Genomic DNA, 25734 nt, shown 5'->3' with positions numbered 1-25734 from the left:
TAATGTAATCTCTCCCCAATGTTCCTGCTCGGCGCTATCTGCCTGGCACTGCTGCAATTTAGACTGCTCTCGCCTGCAATGTCGGAGACCGGCTGTGGTGGTGATGGGCAGAGAGGGACGTTAGTGCACGCAGTGCATAATTGATTATAGATTCTGTTAACCTGTTCCCTGCCGGGGAACACAGAAGTTATGATCAATTAGATATACGGTACATTTTTCCTATTGTGTTTCTGATAAAAAAGTATTTGCGGAAGTTAAAAGTTGTGCAGTTACGTACAATTAGTATAGCAATATATGTTAAAAAGTTATTTATACAAAGAAAATTATTTATTCAATTATCTCCTGGTATTACTTTTAAATAAACGGAAAAAAAATAAGAAAATTGAGATTCAAATGGAAAATGGCCCATAGTGTTGAAAAAAAAAATCTAGATTTCATTTTTTGTCAAAATCACCCAGCCATAGTAAGTATATATACTCTGTCAATTTGCTGTGAATACCTCAAATAAATAACACAAAAAAATATAAAATTGTGCAGGACAATGGCCTAAGTGTGGTTATTAGGAATGTGGTCCTGTTCTTTCTCTGTACTCACCCTGGTAGGCCCTATTTTCGCACTGATAGATGGTGCAGCAATCTGCAGCACTAAACCTCAGACCTAATATGCCCTGATATTTGTCCCTACGCGTTTCAAATGAATAATCTCTAGGGGAGCTGAGTAATAGATGGTCAAGTTGTCAGAGGTGTAGCTAGAATTTCCTTCACCCGGAACACAGATTAATTTTGGCACACCCTTCCCATCTGGGTTGCAGTTCCTTGCACAGCTGTGGTTTATGAGTACTACTGTACAGTGAAAAACGTTGATGAGGCCACAATGCTGAAGAGCTTCATTTTGCCTCCACTTAGTAATATTGCCTCCTAGTGCCCCTTAAGTGTTAATGCCTCCTAGTGCCCCCCTACTCAGTAATAATGCCCCCTTTATCCCCCACTTAGTAATAATGACTCCATGTTTCCTAGTTAAACACTCAATAATACTGCTCCTTATTGCCGCACTCAGTAATAATTCCACCTAGTACCCCAACTCAGTAATAATGCCTCCTAATGCCCCCACTCAATAATAATGTCTTCAAATGCCTATTCAGCATTAATGTCTTCCCGTGCCCCCAATCAGTAATAACACCCCCTAGTACCCTAACTCAGTAATAATTCCTCCTAGTGCCCCACTTAGTAATTATGTCTGCTAGCGCCCCCACTCAGTAATGATGCCTCCTAGGGCCACTCACTCAGTAATAATGACTTTTTGTGCCCTTACTCAGTAATAATACCCCCTAGTTCCCCCACTCATTAATAATGACCCTAGTGCTGCTATTCAGTAATAATTCCCGCTAGTGCCCCCGCACAGTAATAATGCTATCTGGTGCCCCACACCCAGTAATTATGCCTTCTAGTGGCCCCTGCTCAGTGATAATGCCGTCTAGTGCCCCCACTCAGTAATAATGCCTCCTAGTGCCCCTCACTCAGTAATAATGCCCCCTAGTGCCACCCCTAGCTACTCCCTTGAAATTGTAATAGTCAGTTGAGCAGCAGACTGGTGAGCTTCATTTTGCCTCCACTTAGTAATAATGCCTCCTAGTGCCCCTCACTCAGTAATAATGCCCCCTAGTGCCACCCCTAGCTATTCTCTTGAAATTTTAAAAGTTAGTTGAGCAGTGGACTGGTCATATAGACCATCAGGATGAGCGTAGCATCAACTGCTGTGTTTGAGAAATGCCTGTGTATTTAAGCGGGATACTCCTCCCCTCAAGTGGACTCGGCATCTTCTTTTATCAAATGGGAGTAATGTAATCTCTTAGTCCCACCTACTGTCCAATCGACAATAAGCGGAGGCGTATGGCATATTGTTATTGGATCTTGTCTATCAAATGAGGGACAGGCATTACTACATGGGTGACATTCAATCGCGTTTAATACACTTTTGGACACATTTTTAATGCATTATAGCTCAGCTTCTGATATAGCTGACTACTTTAATAATGTGGCCTGAGGATAAAGATATCTGACTATTTTGTTTACAAATATATTTTATTTAAGAATAAAAAGGTGGCTAATTTGAAATGTGGAGGTAAATAATTGAAAGAGTGCGGAGTAAACACATACAGTACTATACAACTATTACAACTGGGGAATTTCCTCATCTCTTCAGAAGTGTAGATGAATATTCAAAAACACATTTTCATGGAAACACTGTGTTTCTATTTCAGAATACTCAGGGATTAGAGAAGTAGCGGCAGCTTGTTTTGCAATTCAAATCACAAATGTTGTCAAAAACTTTGAATTAAATCTGAGTGAGCCAATATATTATGTGGAATTATTTTTACTTTTGTAGCTAATGTGTACTTAGGAAATACCATGAGTAATGAAAATATTATTTTCACAAATACTGTAGATATTCTGTTCAGAAGAATATAAGATTCCACAGTGGATATTGTTTTTCTTATATAATACAAACATTTATCTCCCCTAACTATAGCATTCTATATAACAGAAAAAGCTTGCAGCTGTATATTTGGTTATTTAGATAGCATGGGAAAGAGACCTTTTTCTTTACCCCAGTGAATAACAATCTTTTTTTTACCATAAGAACCTCTAAAATATGTTTCCACACCTGAGGAACCTCTACTCCTATATTAAAGAAGTTTGATATGCGGACAAGATGAACATTCCATCTAAGCCAGTGGGGGGAATGGGGGGAATTCTGGAGACCTTTTTTTGACAGTACTAAAACTGTAGGCTGCTATGCTTTTCAGAAAAAAAAAAAAAAGTTGAGTATATATTAACCCCTTAACAATATCCACCGTCCATCTATGGCAGATGTGCGCTCGGTCAACATGGTGTGGACTCGGGCGCGGTGGGTTCCAGCTGTTTTATTCAGCTATTGAAGGCCTCCAGGTCTACCTTCTGTGCTCTACTATTATCATAAACGTTTTTCTAATACAGTTTTCTTACAAATTAGTTTTATGCGCTGCAGCTTCTATGTATCCACTACACATAGAAGCGGCAGAATGCCGCTGTAAGTCGAATCCACTGACGTTGTCTTCTGTATACCTCTGACACACAATTTAACCCTAAGGCTAAATTCACACATTGCGTTATTGTTGCAGATTGTGATGCAGATTTTTGAGCCAAAGCAAGAATTTGATCAAGGAGGAATGAGAATTATAAGTTTGGGTTTTATATTTCCGATTCCTTTTGAAACCACTGCTAGCTTCGGCTCATAAACTTGCATACAAAATCTGCAACAAAATCTGCAACAAATACGCAATGTGTGAATCTGGCCTTATCACGATCAAATTTAAATTGATACTCATGTCTGATATGCTGATCAGTCATTTAGTGGTTTAGGATAACTTACATTTTGAATCCTGCAGCATAATGCCAAAGCTATGAGGAAGGATTCCGGCATATTCATGAGCTGCTGAATCAGAAAGAGCAGCATAAAATCAGTGACTGGTTCCCTTTAATAGTAGGGCATAGAAAAAGGCAATACATTATTGCAGTGTATTGCATGAGCAATCCTTCGATCACATGGGAAAGCCCCTAGATGGATGAATAAAAAAGTTTAAAAAAAATTCAATACGTTTAAAATAATAATAATAATAAAAAAATATATATATTTTTATATAAAATACTACATGAAAAAAACGAAAAATGGCTGTGTCCTTAAAGGGTTATGGTGTACATTTTTTAAATAGCTTATAATGGCAAAAATGTGCAACAGTTTGGACACACAGTTGCATAAATTTGCACGTGTTTTAATTTTTTTGTTTTTTTAAACAAACGTGTAACTTTAGGCCAAACACGGAGCACACTTTGTTTATCATTTAGCCTTGTGGGTTGCAGCTGAGGCTGAACCAATTTCAAAATCAAGTCTCTGAAGTCCACAGTTTATTCCCATTGATTTAACCGCTGTGGGCATCTTATTGAGTCCAATATTTAAAGTGCCACTATCTCATCATAAATTTCTTATCTTTGCCCTGAAAATACTGCCAAAGCCCATAAAGTGCAGAAACTGGTAAATACAAGTTTCCTACTCTAATTTATAAATGCTTCCACTTGTAGCTTTTCCAATAATACAAGTATCTTACAGAAAAGATATTTGGTGTCTCCATGTTCTCATGGATAATGTTTTAACAGTTACATATAGTTAATACCCAATGTTATTTTATTAACTTGTTATGCCACTTTCTTCTTGTCCTGGATTCACTGTATTTTTTAGGATTCTAAACTTACAGGAATCGATGAATGAAAAGTGGAAAGTCTTTTTTTTTTCTAAACTCAGCTTATATCTAAATGAAAACAGTCATTTGGCTTGAAGTTAGGACTGTTTAAATAAGATAAATGGTAATGACAAGTATGAAGTGTCTGCCGTTATTTAGTGACTATATTACACGCGCTCCTCTGAGAAAAATTAGCCGAGCTACAAGTTGTTATTAAATGAGCTGTTCATCAGTATAGCAATAGCGTATTGAATGTGTCTCCATGTTATTAACATAATAAAAAGTGGCTAAATATTGAAGGACACACATCAACCTTTCCTAAATGATAGACATTACAGAATTTAAGCATTACAATGGAAATCTTGGCAGAAGCAATGCATTTTAATTCTTAAGTGTTAACTTAGATAAATCTTATGTAAAGCAACTGATCACCAGCAGACCATGCAATTGTCATAAGATGCTCATTCATTCATGCTCAACATCTCTGACATGTGACATATGCATTAAGCACTATTTATACTTGCATTCATTCTTGGACCTGTCATTGTTGTGTACAATGTGACAGTTCAGTCTGTATGTACCAGGACTCTACACAGTCCATATGTCAGATGACTGATTCATCTGTGCAATACAAACATAATTTTATTAAGGCCTACTCTATTACAAAGTCAGAAGATATCCAATGCACTGCTCAACAAACTATATAGTTGTAAAGGATCTGCCAGACACAGCTTCTGTGTCGACACCCGTGGGTAATCAGTCTGCACCTGCTCCTATGTCTGTGAGACTGACTCCATTTTCCACCACTCAGGATGGCAGGCTTAGGAGTGGGAGAGCCTATCACAGCCTGGCCAGAAGGAGCTAGCTCCCGCCCACTGTCTATTTATACCTTCCTTTCCTGTTCCTCCTTTGCCTGTGATTCTGCTCTGCTTGTTTCCTGGCTCTGCTGCTGCTGCATGAACCACTGATCCTCTGCTTGTTATTGACCTTGGCTTACTGACCACTCTCCTGCTCAGCGTTTTGTACCTTGTGCACTCCTGGTTTGACTCGGCTCGTTCACTACTCTCGTTGCTCACGGTGTCTCCGTGGGCAGCTGCCCCGTTTCCCTAGCTTCTGTTTACCCTTGTCTGTTTGTCTGTCGTGCACTTACTGAGCGTAGGGACCGTCGCCCAGTTGTACCCTGTCGCCTAGGATGGGTCGTTGCATTTAGGCAGGGACTGAGTGGCGGGTAGATTAGGGCTCACCTGTCTGTCTCCCTACCCCATCATTACAATAGTCCTGGAGAATCACTTTAAACTAGAGTACCGTAAAAAAAACAGAAAAAAGAACAAGTCACGACCAGGTAATTGAAAAAATACAAACAATCTTTATTAAAGTCAATTAGACACACAGAAAAAAACATATAACAGTTATACATAATAAAATACCATAGACCCTCAAACAGAAACGGAATCCGAACATAAAAGCAGAGTGGCCCCCCAGATGTACAAATGGTCCAATACCTCCTATACATGGCTAAAGTGCATACATATAGATTACTGAGCAGGTGCTAGGCGTGGTACGCCCTGCACAGATGGACACATAAGTGCAATATAAAAAAGTATATATAAAGTGCAGTCCTAAGTATACATAACATGCAAGGCAATATAGTATACCTACACCTACGTAGCAGGAGATGAAAATAGGAGACCAGGACCGGGAGAGGGGACCTCTGCTTAACCCGACGCGCGTTTCGCTGGTGCTTCGTCAGCTACCCCTATTTGGATCAGGATTTTGAGGACTCAACATTGATGCCAGACTTCTGTGAAGTTCCAAAGTTACTTCTGAATGTGTTGTTTGCTGCGACACTGTAGTATTAAAAATGAAAGAAACAAAGTATAATTTTTAGGAAGTTTATGAAAGAAATGAGGGAATAATGAGGATATATTCAATGTTGATATGCAAAAATAATACAAATACTATGGAACATACTACTAACTGTAATGGTAATGTTCATACATTGAGTTGTGTTTATTCCTTTTATATTTTCTGCAACAAGCTATACAAAGACCACACCTGAGTCAAAAGTCTCAGTAGTTATGAAAAGAAAACAAAACTCCGGCATCCACCATCTTTTGCTTCATATTTACTGCTTTAGCATCACCACAAGGCATCCTCCAACACTTCTGAAAAATGCTAGGTGGCAGCACCAGTCACATGAAGTTAAGGAAATTCATCACTGTCCTCTATACAAAGAAAAAGAATGTAAACAAAAGTCTAAAGATAAATGATTGCTATTATATACTCTTTTCCCTTGGCTACAACCTAAAGCTAGCTGGAAGAGCCCAATTAGATGAAATGATGAGTTCTTAGCTTCAGATGGAATTTCTTCCCGTGGCCTCTTGGGTTGTGACACTGCTCCATTATCATATCAGAGCTTAAGACTGATTTCCATGAGCCAATAATTGGGCGAACGAATGTTAATATAAATCCGATCACTGACCCGTGTAAACATGCCAGTGATCAGCCGAAAATCAAGTAAATGCTCGTTTGTTGGCTGACCGCATCTTTTATGCAGCCTATAAAATTAACGTTGTCGGCAGCACATCTCCCTATGTAAACAGGGAATGTGCTGCCAACAATATGAAAATTATATGGGGACTGAGCGATTGTATTAGCGATCACTCCTATATAGTTTGCATCGGCCTGTGTAAAATGGCCTTTAACTCCTTAATGACCGCCGATACGCCTTTTCACGGTGGTTATTAAGGGGCTTTTTTCTAGTCCGCCTTTTCATGGCGGCCTAAGAAACAACCTGCATGGGTCTCCCGTACAGGCTGGAGCCGGGCCTCGGCTGTCTTATAACAGCCGAGCTCCTGCTCCAACGGTAGTAATCGAAGTTTACTTTGATTGCGGCAGTTTAACCCCTCATCCCTGTTTACAGAGGGAGTGAACTCCCTCTGTCACCCATCGGCGGCCCACATATGCAATTGCGGACATCCGATGGGGTGCCATGGCAGCCGGGGGCCTAACAAAGGCCCTCGGGCCTGTCCTGGCTATATGCCTATTAGGACGTGCCAGAGGTATGTCCTAATAAATAGTTTTACACTGACAGGCAATAATGCTTTGGTATACGAAGTATACCAAATCATTATATCTGCAATCTAAAGATCGCATAGTGAAGTCTCCTAGTGAGTCTGAAAAATAATTTATGTGAAATAAAAATTAATAAGGTACACATTAAAAAAACAACACCTTTTTGCCATAAAAAAATGGTTTTATTTAGTAGAAGTGTAAAGATAAAATGAAAATTTTTTCCCATTCCCCCAAAAAAATAATAATAAAAGGTTAATCAATAAGTTCCATGTACCCCAAAATGGTAGCAATGAAGTTGCGCAAAAAACAAGCCCTCATATGGCGACATTGACGGAAAAATAAAAAAGTTATTGCTTTTGGAAAGCAGCGATGCAAAATAAAATTATTTTAGTTCAAAAGTGTTTTTGTTCTGCAAAAGTAGAAAAACATAAAAAAAACTATGCATATTTGGTATCACCGTAATCATACTGACCCATAGAATAAATGTAGCATGTTATTTACGCCGCACACTAAACGGTGTAAATGTAAAATTCATAGAACAATGGCCCCAAAAAAGTTAATAAAAAAATTATATATACCTTAACATGGTGCCAATGAAAAATACAACTCATCCCGCAAAAAACAAGTCCTCATACAGCCATGTCCACGTGAAAATAGAAAAGTTGTAGCTCTTTGAATGTGATGGAAAAACTAAAAAATAGCTTGGTCATTAGGGCCCAGATTGCAAGGGGTTAAAGGAGTGCCGATCGACTTGTTATACCAGAAATTGGCGCTAGTTGTGTGCAGAAATCTGCCTGTGTGAACCAGCCTGTAGTTTTCTCTTGGCTTGCAACTAGAATTATGCAAATCTGTGAAAATTTGATTTGCTAGTGTTTCACTGATGGGTCAATTTCCAAAATATATAATAATGGAGGCTCAATTAGAGATCTGTATTAATAAATGTATTGTCTTATATATATAAATATATATATATATATATATATATATATATATATATATATATATATATATATATATATATATATATATATAAAAAACTACTACCGTTCAAAAGTTTGGGGTCACCCAGACAATTTTGTGTTTTCCATGAAAACTCACACTTATATTTATCAAATGAGTTGCAAAATGACTAGAAAATATAGTCAAGACATTGACAAGGTTAGAAATAATGATTTTTATTTGAAATAATAATTTTCATCTTCAAACTTTGCTTTCGTCAACGAATGCTCCATTTGCAGCAATTACAGCATTGCAGACCTTTGGCATTCTAGCTGTTAATTTGCTGAGGTAATCGGGAGAAATTTCACCCCATGCTTCCAGAAGCTCCTCCCACAAGTTGGATTGGCTTGATGGGCACTTCTTGCGTACCATACGGTCAAGCTGCTCCCACAACAGCTCTATGGGGTTGAGATCTGGTGACTGCGCTGGCTACTCCATTACAGATAGAATACCAGCTGCCTGCTTCTTCCCTAAATAGTTCTTGCATAATTTGGAGGTGTGATTTGGGTCATTGTCCTGTTGTAGGATGAAATTGGCTCCAATCAAGCGCTGTTCACAGGGTATGGCATGGCGTTGCAAAATGAAGTGATAGCCTTCCTTATTCAAAATCCCTTTTACCTTGTACAAATCTCCCACTTTACCAGCACCAAAGCAACCCCAGACCATCACATTACCTCCACCATGCTTGACAGATGGCGTCAGGCACTCTTCCAGCATCTTTTCAGTTGTTCTGTGTCCCACAAATGTTCTTCTGTGTGATCCAAACACCTCAAACTTCGATTCGTCTGTCCATAACACTTTTTTCCAATCTTCCTCTGTCCAATGTCTGTGTGCTTTTGCCCATATTAATCTTTTCCTTTTATTAGCCAGTCTCAGATATGGCTTTTTCTTTGCTACTCTGCCCTGAAGGCCAGCATCCCGTAGTCGCCTCTTCACTGTAGACGTTGACACTGGCGTTTTGCGGGTACTATTTAATGAAGCTGCCAGTTGAGGACCTGTGAGGCGTCTATTTCTCAAACTAGAGACTCTAATGTACTTGTCTTGCTGCTCAGTTGTGCAGCGGGACCTCCCACTTCTCTTTCTACTCTGGTTAGAGCCTGTGTGTGCTGTCCTCTGAAGGGAGTAGTACACACCGTTGTAGGAAATCTTCAGTTTCTTGGCAATTTCTCGCATGGAATAGACTGTCGAGTTTCACATGAAAGCTCTCTTTTTCTAGCCATTTTGAGAGTTTAATCGAACCCACAAATGTAATGCTCCAGATTCCCAACTAGCTCAAAGGAAGGTCAGTTTTATAGCTCCTCTAAACAGCAAAACTGTTTACAGCGGTGCTAACATAATTGCACAAGGATTTTCAAGTGTTTTCTAATCATCCATTAGCCTTCTAACACAGTTAGAAAACACAATGTACCATTAGAACACTGGAGTGATGGTTGCTGGAAATGGGCCTCTATACACCTATGTAGATATTGCATTAAAAACCAGACGTTTGCAGCTAGAATAGTCATTTAGCACATTAACAATGTATAGAGTGTATTTCTGATTAATTTAATGGTATCTTCATTGAAAAAAACTGTGCTTTTCTTTCAAAAATAAGGAAATTTCTAAGTGACCCTAAACTTTTGAACGGTAGTGTATATATATACAGTGGAGGAAATAAGTATTTGATCCCTTGCTGATTTTGTAAGTTTGCCCACTGTCAAAGACATGAACAGTCTAGAATTTTTAGGCTAGGTTAATTTTACCAGTGAGAGATAGATTATCTAAGAAAAAAAATAGAAAAGCACAAAGTCAAAATTATCTATATTTATTTGCATTTTGCACAGAGAAATAAGTATTTGATTCCTTTGGCAAACAAGACTTAATACTTGGTGGCAAATCCATTGTTGGCAAGCACAGCAGTCAGACGTTTTTTTTTAGTTGATGATGAAGTTTGCACACATGTTAGATGGAATTTTGGCCCACTCCTCTTTACAGATCATCTGTAAATCATTAACATTTTGAGGCTGTCACTTGGCAACTCGGATCTTCAGCTCCCTCCATAAGTTTTCGATGGGATTAAGGTCTGGAGACTGGCTAGGCCACTCCATGACCTTAATGTGCTTCTTTTTGAGCCACTCCTTTGTTGCCTTGGCTGTATGTTTCGGGTCATTGTCGTGCTGGAAGACCCAGCCACGAGCCATTTTTAATGTCCTGGTGGAGGGAAGGAGGTTGTCACTCAGGATTTGACGGTACATGGCTCCATCCATTCTCCCATTGATGCAGTGAAGTAGTCCTGTGCCCTTAGCAGAGAAACACCCCCAAAACATAATGTTTCCACCTCCATGCTTGACAGTGGGGACGGTGTTCTTTGGGTCATAGGCAGCATTTCTCTTCCTCCAAACACAGCGAGTTGAGTTAATGCCAAAGAGCTCAATTTTAGTCTCATCTGACCACAGCACCTTCTCCCAATCACTCTCAGAATCATCCAGATGTTCATTTGCAAACTTCAGACGGGCCTGTACATGTGCCTTCTTGAGCAGGGGGACCTTGCGGGCACTGCAGGATTTTAATCCATTACTGCGTAATGTGTTACCAATGGTTTTCTTGGTGACTGTGGTCCCAGCTGCCTTGACATCATTAACAAGTTCCCCCCGTGTAGTTTTCGGCTGAGCTCTCACCTTCCTCAGGATCAAGGATACCCCACGAGGTGAGATTTTGCATGGAGCCCCAGATCGATGTCGATTGACAGTCATTTTGTATGTCTTCCATTTTCTTACTATTGTACCAACAGTTGTCTCCTTCTCACCCAGCGCCTTACTTATGGTTTTGTAGCCCATTCCAGCCTTGTGCAGGTCTATGATCTTGTCCCTGACATCCTTAGAAAGCTCTTTGGTCTTGCCCATGTTGTAGAGGTTAGAGTCAGACTGATTAATTGAGTCTGTGGACAGGAGTCTTTTATACAGGTGACCATTTAAGACAGCTGTCTTTAATGCAGGCACCAAGTAGATTTGGAGCGTGTAACTGGTCTGGAGGAGGCTGAACTCTTAATGGTTGGTAGGGGATCAAATACTTATTTCTCTGTGCACAATGCAAATAAATATATATAATTTTGACTATGTGATTTTCTTTTTTTTTTTTTTATATAATCTATCTCTCACTGGTAAAATTAACCTAGCCTAAAAATTCTAGACCGTTCATGACTTTGACAGTGGCCAAACTTACAAAATTAGCAAGGGATCAAATACTTATTTCCTTCACTGTGTGTATATATATATATATATATATATATATATATATATATATATATATATATATATATATATATATACGTATATGGGCCCCTTACTTTTCAACTGCTAATTTTATGGTAGTTTGATGGACCATATTATTAGTGGCTTTTCAGAAAATCATCAGTTTACCAATCCACCAATAATCGCGACACATGGATGGAAATGAGTGTAGGCTCTTGCATGTCATCTAATAGACTGTAGGGAGAACTTTTATTTCTTTTTTTAAGGTATGAATGGGCCCCGTTGCCTGCATGGACCCTGTGCAGCTGAACTGTTTGTACATGTGGAATAGCCGCTCGTGTGTTCCATGTTATAAAAAAACAGAGAAGTGATGCATAGTCAGAAAGAGCTGCTAAAAGCCTAAACCACCGTTTTGGAGTGGTTTATTGATATACTGTGTCATAATAAGGCTGTTGAAAGTATTCTGAAACAATCCATATGCCTAGAGTTATACAATGAAGCATTTTGTCAAATAGTTTAAGTAGACATATCAGCAGTAATAGGAAGCGAGCGAGACGTAAGCACAACTAATTTAATTTGCATCTAATGTTTTCATCGATTTCCTTTGAGTCAATTTTTCTATTTATTTTATCTTTGTAGAAAGTTAAAGAAAAACAGCGGACTTATTTGATTTCTGTGGATTGTGTATTCTTCTATTGTTTTTTTTAAAGGGATGTAAATATTCTGTAGCATTCAATTCTTCCAGAAGTAGTTTAGAGACCATAATCAGAAGTATATGATGAAACACTTGTTTTGTAGTAGTACAATGTATGTATTCAATGTGAATATTATAAATTAAATGGATGTACTTTAATATTTTAGAAAATGCAGATTACAGACTTAATCTGTATTGTTACTTTTTGAACTGCTCATACATGGTCTGTTGAATGCATAATTAATTTGTTAGTTACCAGGCGATGGGAAATAATCAGGGGAAAAGCCATTAATGTATAATATTTAACAATCCACAGATTGATACTTTAACCCCCTAACTGCGGGAGTGTTCTAGTTCTAAATGAAGAGAAACACTAGACAGATTTTGTAGACATGGTGGCCCTACATTTTTTATTTGATGTGTTACCAAAATCATTTATGTTTGTTTTTTTTGGGGGGCTTTTTTATACCATTTTTATAGTAGTTTTTTCTTCTTTTTTCCCATTTTGTTATTAAATTGTACAAAAAGAATTTCTTTATGAATATTTCTTTGATTTTTAATTTAGCTAACTTACATTAATTTTGGTCATGAGTGATCGTGGATAGCTATTGATATATATCTTATAAGGGGAAAGTGGCATCTTTATTACCAAACATTGAAAAGCCCTTTCAGTCAGTAGAACAGCTAGTTTTCAGTAACAGATGTCACAAAGGAATGGAGTAGGATTGAAAATGAGGTGGCGTAATGCTGTAGTCTCACTGCCTCTGCCTTTAAGTGATTGCATGCTGTGAGAGGGGAGAGTGCGAAGGGGGATCATGTTATTGTCTCTCTGCCTGAGCCTGTTTATGAGACTTATGCAGTGGGAGGGGAGGGGGAGCAGGAGGCATCTGATTGTTTAGAGCACAAAGCAGAGCTCTACAGCTCCACAGGTGAAAGAGCCCACCAACTTAGCACAGTTAGAGAGTAAAAATGGGCATTTTTCAGAAATGGTGAAAATGGGAAGTAAAGGCCCAAAATACACAGGTTAGACACAACATTTCTGGCTGAATTACATCTTTTTACAAACTGTAACAATTAAAAAATGTGTTGTATAAAGAAAATCTATTGAAACATAAGCTCCAAAATGTTAAGCCCTGTTAAGTGCATAGAAAGAATAAATGGGTGTGTACATAAGAAAATTTAGATCAAGATACATAGTATATCTATCCTATTTATAGCATTTATTGTGCTCATTTTATGTTCTAGTTTTTAATTGTACATTTATTATGTCTGAATTTTACTTTATCACCCATCCAGTACATTGCCTTTGCCTAACTTAAGACTCAGTCACATTATTTTTTTAACTTTATGCCTTTTTCATACGTGTTATATCATAAAAACATAAAGATATGAGCTTTGGTTTTAAACAGAGTTCAGCATTATTTTTTGGCATCAGTTTTAAATCCAGTCTGCCAAGACCTGTTTGGTAGAATAACTTTTTGGATTTCTATAAGGTCAATGGATAGATGAATGAGAACACAATTGGAAATAGATAAAAAATGTTTTCGTTGAATATAATGACATAAAAATAAGGCCAGTTGCAAAGGTGTGTGATTATTTTATATTATAGGTGCCTGTCTTTTATTTATTTCTGTATTCTATATTATTGCCTTAATTATTATCCTAAAGTTCATTATTCTACAACATGAATTTATAAGTTATTTTGGATAACATTTACCAAAGAGTATGGTAATTGCCAAAAAAGTCTACATTTAGCAATTGGCTTCACACAATTTCAAAATCACATTTAATCAGTGTATACCCATTGTTTCACATCATATTTTACTTAAATAGGCTCAACATTTTAATAATTGATTTCTGATCAATTTCATGCTGTATTTTATAGGTGTTAACAGAGCTTGTCTTTACGCAGCCTTTCAGTTAAGCAAAAAAAAAAAAAAAAAAAAAACAACTCTGACTGCATGCAGCAGCCACTAGGGGGAGTTCAAAGGGGCCTGTATAAATCCATCTACAGTAAGCTCCTCCTAGTGGTAGCTGCAGGCAGACCGCATTCTATAGTTAACATAAAGTGGATATGGCCTCTTAAAAACCTTTAAAAAAAAAATCCTAATAAAGCTATATTAAGAAATTGATCAACACATAATTTTGGACCTACAAAGCCTGAATGCTATTTGTTCTATAATAATTGCAGCCTGAAAGTGATCCATGTTTTTGCATTTTTACAGATCATTTTTATAATAGTTTTTGTAGGTGATTTCAGAGACAATTTAATGTTAAAATGAAATCCTTTAAAGCATATTATAGGAGTAGTTAGGGTTCACTGAAGCAATTTTTATTTGCTTCTACAGATAAGCCAAAGGAAGGCTGAAGATAAGAAGAAAGGGATGTGAGTAAACCTGATAATTTTTTTTTACATTAATTTATCTAAAAAAAAAATTGGTCCCAGTGACCGACAGTTTGCCATTTAAATTGACAATTAAATGCGACTTCACTGTATGTCAGACAGTATGTTAACTATGCTGAAGAGTAGTAAATATAGATCTTGAAAACAATGACATCCATTTATAAATGTACAGTATTTAATTCCACAGTAAATTCAGTCCACATTGCAGGATGCACTTACACATTACCGATGATACTGCTGACTAGAGAGCACATAACAGTGTATAATTGTAGATTATATTTTACCCGTTAGCTATCTTAAATATACAATGTTATATTGAGTGGATTTGTTACATTTAAAATTGTGCAGTAGTTTTGTCTTCAAGTAAAAAAGAAGAGAAACTTTGCTATAAAATAAGAAATCCTCAAGAGCCATATTCTCTATGAGTCCTTGAGTTTGGATTATTTTTAAGCTAGGATCTCCACCGCCTGCCTCTAATTGACAGCTCTCTCCCTATCATTTGGGATTAGAAGAAGCCTTTCAGTCGAAAATCTGGACATTGAATAATCAGGGCTCATAGCAATCACCGCTGCGAGAATTTTTTATTTTATAACAAATTCTCTGTTCAATCTTTATTCAATTCTATACAAACTTGAATAGCATCTGTGTCACTATTCTGTTTGCATCACAACATATACAGTACTGTGCAAAAGTTTTAGTCAGTTGTGGAAAAATGCTGCAAGGTAAAAATGCTTTAAAAAATAGAATGTTTTACAAAATACAAAGTGAATAAACAGAAGGGAAATCTAAATCAAATCAATATTTCGCGTAACCACACTTTACCTTCAAAACAGCATACATTTTTCTAGGTACACTTGCACAAAGTCATGGATTTTGTAGGATTATAGTCAGGAGTATGATTAACTAATTATACCAAACAGGTGATAAGGATCATAATTTTTATATGTACAGTAGGTTGAAACACAGTCATTAACTGTAACAGAAACATCTGTATAGGAGACTTAAAACTGGGTGAGGAACAGCCAAACTCTGCTAGAAAGGTGAGGTTGTGAAAGAGACTTTCATGTCACAGGTCCACCATGGCAAGACTGAGCACAGCAAGAATACACAAGGTAATTATACTGCATCAGCAAGGTCTCTCCCAGGCAAAGATGTCAAAGCAGACTGGGGTTTCAAGATGTGCTGTTCAAGCTCTTTTGAAGAAGCACAAGGTAATGGGCAACGAGGACCATGGACACAGTGGTCTGCCAAGGAAACATAATGCAACAGATCAAAGATACATCATTCTTACTTCCCTTTGAAACCTGAAGATGTCCAGCTCAGCTCAGAACTAATAGAAACCAGTGGGACTCAGGTACACCCATCTACTGTACGGAGAAGTCTGGCCAGAAGTGGTCTTCATGGAAGAATTGTGGCCAAAAAGCTACACCTTTGATGTGGAGACAAGGCCAAGCGACCCAACTATGCAGGAAAACATAGGAACAGGGGTGTAGAAAAATGTCAGCAGGTGCACTGGACTGATGAGTCAAAATTTGAAATATTTGGCTGTAACGGAAGGCAGTTTGTTCGCCCAAAGGGCTGGAGAGTGGTACTATAATGAGTTTCTGCAGGCAACAGTGAACCAGGATGGGGGTTCCTTGCAAGTTTGGGGTTGCATTTCTGCAATTGGAGTTGGGGATTTGGTCAGGATTAATGGTTTTCTCAATGCTGAGAATTACAGGCAGATACTTATCCATCATTCAATACCATCAGGGAAGCATCTGATTAGCTCCAAATTTATTCTGCAGTAGGACAACGACCCCAAACATATAGCTAATGTCATTAAGAACTATCTTCAGTGTAAAGAAGAACAAGGAGCCCTGGAAGTGATGATATGGCCCCCCACAGAGCCCTGATCTCAAAATCACAGAGTCTCTCTGGGATTACATGAAGAAACAGAAGAATTTGAAGAAGCCTACATCCACAGAAGATCTCTAGAAGGTTCTCCAAGATGTTTGGAACAACCTCCCAAAAACAGTGTGCACGGTATCATTCTCTGTCAGCCAATTCCATCAGTTTAGCTGAATTGACGGCTCAGCTAGAAATGGGTTTTCTGTGTCTCTAGCACACATTATCCACTTAATATCGATTATATCGATCACATCTATGTTAATGAACTTAGATGTGATCAATATTAGGTGGAAACTGTGTGTCAGAGACAAATAGGACCTGCTCTCAGTTGAACTGACGGTATCGGCTGAGAGAGAATGATACAGGATAAGTACAAGCTGTATCATAAAAAGTAATACAATTTTTAATGAAAGTCAATTAAAAAGTGCTTAAAAACACAATAAATTTGTTTAATAAAATAAATCCATTCAAAGTGTACATAGCCTTTAAGTTCTTTAAAACTTTTTTGTAAGTGCCTGACAGCTTTGGAAATGACAGCTGATGCGCAATCAACTGTTCTTACGATCCAGGAATAAAAATTGGAATACTGGAGAAATGATTTACAGTGCATTATATTAATTTTTTCTAATTTATTCATGCTCTTAAAATGAAAATACACATAGAAACCTCAACTACAGATGTGTCCTCCCTTAACTTATGTCTAAAACCGACAAAGGTTTAAATAAAACATATACTTCAGATGGATGTCATTTGTGAGCCATCCATTGCCCATGTTTTAAAAAAAAAAACGGGATCGTTTTTACGTATACAATATTAATATTTTACTGGATGACTGTGATGGATGCCATTAACAGATGCCATTCATTAGCCTTCAGTCACCTATAGACGTCTTATGTTACAAAAGTATACGTTAACGTATATATATCTGACAAAAGGTTTAGATATAATGTGAACAGAACCTAAAGATTCTATATGAACTAGAAAAAGTGGTTGCTCTTTTGCCCATGGAGATTGCTCAGTTTAAGTCCATCCCTTTCTTCTATGAAAGTGAACCAGATACAGTGCCTAATTTTCATTTCCGTCATAGGCCTCTCTATTTGGAAAACCAACATGTAGCACAGGTCAAACAGCATCAGTCTTATTGCTTATGTATATTACAGTCACCTTTTTTACTATAATTATGTTGGCTAAATAATATCCTGTATATGCCTTTATGAGTAGAGCATATTTTACTAGGCAACAAACATGTAAATTCTAAATCTAGTGGGAATTTATATTACATATCACTGATAAGGATATATATGGTGATTAAACTGGCAACTTCACCAAAGGGCTTATGTAAACTCCTAAAATCAATTTATGGAATGGCTTTGTATGATTCCTTCTAAAAATACTTTACAAGATAGATAGTGTCCTAGATTTTTGTATTTCATGCTCATGAGAATTTTGAAAATAATCTTCTGTTCTAATTTGTATTTGTTTTATTGAGTTGTGTGTTATTTTACTATTCAATTGCATTATTGTTTGGATTATTATTTCTATTTACAATTACCCTTCTCCATATTTATATGGGTCAATAATTTTATTTCAGTATAGTGGGAAATGTATATGTTATCTGGATATTAAATACAGGTCACAGCTGTTTAGTGCTGTTGTATGAAGCCAAACAGGTCACTGTCTTATTATATACTACATGGATTTTTAAAAGCAAAAGCATCATAATTTATTTATTATTTATGTTCTAATACCATTTTGTTACATAGACCTAATTGAATTACATGTATCTTTATACATTGCATGACTTGTAAGCATTTAATACCTTCTTATCTTACTAATTTTGGTTTTATTGCTTTTATTTTATAATAATGTTTAATAAGGCTGCTTGTATTGGGGGGAAAACAGGGAAAAATAAATTTGTATAGGAATATGTTACAAACATATGAACGTTTAGTATATTAAAGTCAGGAAACACTGTAACTTTGTCAACAACGGTATAATAAAAATCCATAAATCCTGCACCTCATTGTTCAGTATCCATTTACACCAAAAATTACACCAGGACCAAACAAAATTCAGAAATTTTGAAAGTACAGATACAGACATGCTGGCAATGGAAATAACTGATTAAGATATTTTAACAGGCGAAAGAAGAGGAAAAACACCTGGAAAAGGAAACAATGTCAATATTCCTCATTTATATTTGACTATGACATACATTGCAACATGTATGGAATCAAAATAGCACCTATGGGTGATAATGATTATTTAGAAACCAACAGACATTACCAGGCATAGTTGAAATTGTTACTAAGGGATGACAAATGGCTTACTCAGGATAAACAATTATTTTATAGCTGCAGAAAGAGACTGCTGTGGAAAAAGTCAATTTCTATCATGTTGCCTGATCCTAAGATTGACCATAGACACTAGATGACATCATCTGACAAAACATAGCAAATATGAAACAGTCAAGTCCGGGTTGGTTCACACCATGTTTTTGCCCTATGTTAGGCATATAAATCTGTACACATACCATGAAAAGTATCCAGATGGATGCTACCGATTTCCATAGTTTTATATTGTGCAGATGTCAAAATGTCTTCTTATGGCATAGATATGACAGGTTTTTGAAAAGCATATACAGCTAAACTTTTCAGAAGAACAACAACAAAATGTATTGAGCTAAGGCGTTGTTCACATCTACACAGGAGGCTCTGTTAGGAGCATCTGTCGCAGATTTCATACAAAATGCCGGAAGATAAAGCACAGCATGCAGTGCTATTTTTCTGGTAAAATGATGAACACCATGACGGAAACCGACAGACCTCAATAATGTCAATGGGGTATGTCAGGTGCCGTTGGTGTTTGTCATGTGATGTATCCAGCACTGCCGTTATTTTAGGCTTTTGTTCCTATAGCAGAACAGCAAAAATTGAAAAATACGAACGAATGCATGTGAATAGCAGACATATGTGACTGTATTGTGTCTACTTACAGCCCAATTAGTGGGTGGATTGCAGATGTCTGCCCGAAGGTGTAATCCCCCTAATGACATATAGGCAGAGGCGTAGCTAGGTTCTCCAGCACACGGGGCAAAGATTCAGTTTGGCGCCCCCCCCAAACCTCTATCCCGACATCTCCTTCCCCCTCGCCGTGTTTGTTTTCTCTACCAATTTACGTGTCATTTCTTTTCCACATTTCTTTTTATGTAACTCGAGCATAAAAACATTTGTACATTTTACAAGCATTATAGTTCTAGACACAACACCAGAACCAAGCTCATTACATAAATACAGCCCCAGAACTGAGCTCAGTACATATATACAGCACCAGCACAAATACAGCTCAATTTAGTGCAACCCCTGCCGTATAGGTATGAACGGCGTAAAACTACAGCTCCCAGCATGGCCCGAACAATGATAAGGATATGCTGGGAGTTGCTGTTTCACAAAAAATAAATCCTATCAATCATACCACCCATCATTTCGCTGCAGATCATACAGTGACTACATTACTGATTAGAGGCAGAATGAACATTTACATTAAGTGACTCACCAGTGAGTCTCAGATTCTAGTTATTTTTCTCCATCCGGTCCAGACCTCTATGATGACTTCTCCCGGTCACAGCCCATTTCTGCAGTTTGCTGCTCACATGTCTTCAGCTTCTCACTTTTCCAACATTTCTGCACCTATAAATAAAGATAAAGTTATCATTATACCACACACTACGCCCCTAAATATAATAGCGCCATACACTTCACCTCTAATTATAATAGCACCATACACCGTGTCCCCCACACACACTGGGCCCCCTGTAGATAGAGCCCCCTGTAGATAGTGCCCCCTGTAGATAGTGACCCATATAGCCCATCCCTGTATATAGTGTCCCACAAATAGCTCCCCCTATAGTGCTCCATAGAAAGCCCACCCCTGTATATAGCCCCCCCTGTACATATAGTCCACCCCTTGTGGGATACTATATACGGGGGTGGGCTATATCTACAGGGGGACTATATACAGGGGTGGGCTATATCTACAGGGGGACTATATACAGGGGTGGGCTATATCTACAGGGGGACTATTTCTACAGGGGGACTATATCTACAGGGGGACTATATCTACAGGGGTGGGCTATATACAGGGGTGGGCTATATCTACAGGGGGACTATATCTACAGGGGTGGGCTATATACAGGGGTGGGCTATATACAGGGGTGGGCTATATCTACAGGGGGGCTATATACAGGGGTGGACTATGTCTACAGGGGGGCTATATACAGAGGTGGACTATATATACACGGGGACTATATCTACAGGGGTGGATTATATCTACAGGGGTGGATTATATCTACAGGGGGGCTATATACAGAGGTGGACTATATCTACAGGGGGACTATATCTACAGGGGTGGGCTATATCTACAGGGGTGGGCTATATCTACAGGGGTGGGCTATATCTACAGGGGGCTATATACTATATAGCCCCCCCTGTAGCTATAGCCCACCCCTGTATATGGTGCTCCATAGATAGCCCACCCCAGTATATAGCCCCCCTGTAGATAGACACCCCCCGTAGATAAAGCCCCCCCGTGTAGACAAAGTCCCCCCTCCGTAGATAAAGTCCCCCCCATAGATAAAGTCCCCCTTGTAGATAAAGTCCCCCCGTAGATAAAGTCCCCCTTGTAGAAACAGCCACACACTTTTATTACAATTAAAAAAACTTTAAAAAAACCGATTCAAACTCACCTTAATCCCGCTCCGAAGCCGTCCGGCAGCCATGGAGACCTGCTCTCTTCTGCGCAGGTCTCCTGGGGGTTGAACGCAGTGTCTATGAAAGGCGCTGATTGGCTGGGCAGGATGACTTTCCCTGTCAATCAGCGCCTTTCATCGACGGAAGCTTCACTGGTACAAAAGGTACCAGTCGCTTCACTCGTGGAAAGGCGCTGAATAGCCAGGCACGTGCCCGGTCATTCATTGCTTCTAATTGTACCTGTGTCCTATAGACACAGGTACAATTATAGTGCAGGAGGAGGTGGCGCTGGCGCCCCCCTCTAAGTTGCGCCCGGGGCACATGCCCCGCCTGCCCCCCCTAGCTACGCCCCTGCATATAGGCATAGCCCCAATCTGAGGGATCGTTTAGTCAGATCGGATATTGGTCTCACTAGGAGTCCACAACAAAACAACTTAATCATTCCCAAGCAATGTAATTTCTCTTTCCTGGGTTGCTCATGTTGCAATAATATGATTAAGGGTGATACAAAAATACAAAATAAGATAGTACTATACCTGGCTTCTAGTTGAGTTATGTACTGTATATGATAACTACATAGGAGAGACCAAAATGGAAATAAAGACGAAGATTGGTAGACATAAAAGCATTATAATCACCGTGATGATGGATTTGGCTTCTGAGAAGGCACGTACGACTGGACAATTGAGATTAAGAGGGATATACCGCGTGCCCCCAATGAGGACAGGAGGGGACAGACAACTATCGCAAATACATGTGTTCACCTAGAGTTAGGATTGACTGGGAGTATTCTGCTTCAGTGAGTTGTATGTGTAGAACATTGACGCCTGGTTTTATATTTTAATATTTTTTAATAATAGATTTTGGTTTCCTTATTTTTAGACAACTGAACCTGGAGATGTTTTAAAATGTTACATAGTTACATAGTTACATAGTTTGTACGGTTGAAAAAAGACACATGTCCATCAAGTTCAACCAAGGGATGGGAAAGGGGAAGTAAAAAATGTCTACACATAGGAGCTAATATTTTTTTGCTCTAGGAAATTATCTAAGCCTTTTTTAAAGCCATCTACTGTCCCTGCTGTGACCAGCTCCTCCGGTAGGCTATTCCATAAATTCACCGTTCTCACAGTAAAGAAGGCTTGTCGCCTCTGCAGGTTGAACCTTTTTTTTTTCCAGACGGAGGGAGTGCCCCCTTGTTTTTTGAGGGGGTTTTACATGGAACAGGATTTCACCATATTTTTTGTAGGTGCCATTAAAATATTTATATAAGTTAATCATATCCCCCCTTAGTCATCTTTTTTCAAGACTAAATAGGTTTAGTTCTTTTAATCTTTCCTCATAACTTAGATTCTCCATGCCCCTTATTAGTTTCATTGCTCTTCTTTGTATTTTTTCCAACTCCAGGGCATCCTTTCTATGAACTGGAGCCCTAAACTGAACTGCATATTCTAGATGAGGCCGCACTAATGCTTTGTAAAGTGGTAATATTATATCCCTGTCCCGCGAGTCCATGCCTCTTTTAATACACGACAATATCTTGCTGGCCTTTGAAGCAGCTGATTGACATTGCATACTGTTATTTAGTTTATGATTTACAAGTACACCCAGATCCTTCTCAATAAGTGACTCCCCCAGTGGACATATGACTCCCTCCTCCTAGGACATATGATGCATCCAGGTTGTTCGTACCCACGTGCATAACTTTATAATTTATCTACATTAAACTTAATTTGCCAAGTGGACGCCCAAACACTCAGTTTGTTTAAATCCGCTTGCAAATCACGAACATCTTCCATAGACTGAACATTACTACATAGCTTGTATGAATATATTATATATATATATATATATATATATACAGGGGCGTAACTAGGAAAGACTGGGCCCCATAGCAATTTTTTGACTGGGGCCCCCCCTCCCCCGGGTGTCCCCCCCTTGTAGATAGTGCCTTTTTTACAAACCCCCTCTTTTGATAACGCCATACAGCCCCCCTGTAGATAACGCCATACAGCCACCTTTGTAGATATCTACAGAGGGGGCTGTATGGCGCTATCTACAGAGGGGGCTGTATGGCGTTATCTACGGGGGGGCTGTGTGGCGTTATCTACGTGGGGACTGTATGGCATTCCCTACAGGGGGGACTGTATGGCGTTCCCTACAGGGGGGGACTGTATGGCTTTCCCTACAGGGGGGGTCTCTAGGGAATGCCATACAGCCCCCCCTGTGGGGAACGCCATACAGCGTCCCCCCTCCCAAAACAATGCAACCTACAGTGTGATAAAGACTTTACAGACCTAATAAAAGACATGTATCCCCTATCCACAGGATAGGGGATACATGTGTGATGGCTGGCATTGATAGGGAGAACGGGGGACTGAAAGTCCCCCAAGTTCTCCATGACTAACCTCTGACTTCCGGCGTCTGTGTCGGCAGCTCACTAAAAATGAAAGGAGCGCTGGTCACGCATGCGCACAAGCGTGGCCGGCGCTCCATTCATTTCTCCGGAGCTGCCGACACAGACCCCGGAAGTCCGAGGTTTGTGATGGAGAACATCAGGGGACTTTCAGTCCCCCGTTCTCCCTATCGCTGCCAGCGATCACACATGTATCCCCTGTCCTGTGGATAGGGGATACATGTCTTTTGTTTAATGGCAGAGCGGGGAGATACCTCCCTGCTCTGCCGTACTGTTCAGTGGCGTCCCGCTGTAGCAGCCATAGCGGCTGCTAGCTGAGCCTGCGGCCATGGTGGGGGCCCGTGCCGGCGGGCAACATGGGCCCCCTCATGCCGCGGGCCAAGTAGCAGCCGCTACTGCTGCTACGGCGGTAGTTACGCCACTGTATATATACTATGCCAGGATCCAAGACAGGAACTGGTTTATCAAGGCCGTACTTAGATGTGATCGATAACAGGTGGATTCTGCATGTCAGGGACACGCGGGACCAGCTGACTCTGAACCTGTTAGTGCCGCTGACCTGACAGATACAGGTTTCAGCGCTAGATGCAGCTGCTGTGTATACAGAATACAAAGCAGCTGTATCTCAAAAAGTAAAAATAATTTTTAATAAAATGTAATTACAAAGTTGCACCAAAAACATAGATACATGTGTACATAGCATTTAAACATAGGCATGTGATGCATGTGACACATGCCTTAACAGTGGAATTCGCCACCTTAGATTTTAATGACGTACGTAAAAATGTACACATGACGTACACCTATAGGCTCCAATGTTTAAAATGTAAACTGCACGGGATGGAAATTCATAGTTTACCGGCTATTGCATACTCACAAAAAAGGTAAACCAATGTATACCAGCCCAATGGAGGCCAAAAGGACAGTCTGAGGCCGGATTCACACAAGCGTGTGCCTTTTGCGCACGCAAAAAACACGGCGTTTTGCTTGCGCAAAAGGCACTTGACAGCTCCGTGTGGCAGCATCATATGATGCGCGGCTGCGTGGTTTTCGCGCAGCCGCCATCATTATGACTCTCCATTTGGATGTTTCTAAACAGAAAGGCACGTGGTGCTTTTCTGTTTTCATTCATCCTTTTGACAGCTGTTGCGCAAATCACGCTGTTCGCACGGAAATGCTTCCGTGTGACATGCGTGATTTTCACACACCCATTGACTTCAATGGGTGCGTTATGCGCGAAAAACGCTCAAAGAATGGACATGTCGTGACTTTTACACAGCGGACCAACACTATGTAAAAATCATGCACATGTCTGCACGGCCCCATAGACTAATATAGGTCCGTGTGACGCGCGTGAAAAGTTCGTCTGAATAAGCCCTTACCGTGAGGCTTACCGTGTACATCAGGAGTTTTCTGACGTGATGTGCAGATAGCCTAACTTGTAGGGTGGGTCATTTGATAATGTGGGGATAGGATGATGTATCACACAAGTTAACTATAAATCTTGTTCATTCACAATTTGTTACCCTTGAGGAAGTGTCGCTTGTCTTCTTGTCATGCTGGATTAATAAAGAACACTTGGATTATTTAACATTCGTAGTGATCCTGCCACCTTGTGCAATATATATGCAGGGGCGTAGCTAGGGGGGGCAGGCGGGGCATTTGCCCCGGGCGCAACCCGGAGGATAGGGAAGGGGGGGCGCCGAAGAGCAGCTGATCGCTGCTGACAGGCGCCCCGTATGTGGGACACCTGCAGCAGCTTAGGAATAGCCAGGACATTACGGCGTTCTGCCTGTGCTCTGCCGAGAAGCAGAGAGGAAGCTCCACCCACACACAGTCCATCCTGACCTGTCAGCAAGGAGAGATGGTGAGTGTCTCTGTGTGTGTCTGTGTGTGTGTGTGTCTGTGTGTGTGTGTGTGTGTGTGTCTCTGCATGTGTTTGTCTCTGCATGTGTTTGTCTCTTACATCTACTACATTATCTGTACTCAGAGAGTTATCTCT

At 39.5% G+C, this 25734-nt stretch overlaps 1 protein-coding gene across 1 annotated transcript in view; it reads left to right on the top strand.

Moving 5' to 3' along the window:
* The window catches only part of NALF1 (NALCN channel auxiliary factor 1), a 582987-nt gene that overhangs the window by 487381 nt on the left and 69872 nt on the right, over positions 1-25734 (top strand). The window lies entirely within an intron of this gene.

This window comes from Rhinoderma darwinii, chromosome 2 (genome assembly GCF_050947455.1).
Source record: "Rhinoderma darwinii isolate aRhiDar2 chromosome 2, aRhiDar2.hap1, whole genome shotgun sequence".
Classification (NCBI taxonomy): domain Eukaryota; kingdom Metazoa; phylum Chordata; class Amphibia; order Anura; family Rhinodermatidae; genus Rhinoderma; species Rhinoderma darwinii.
Note: the sequence above shows the minus strand (reverse complement) of the source record. Positions and strands in the feature narration are given on the sequence as shown.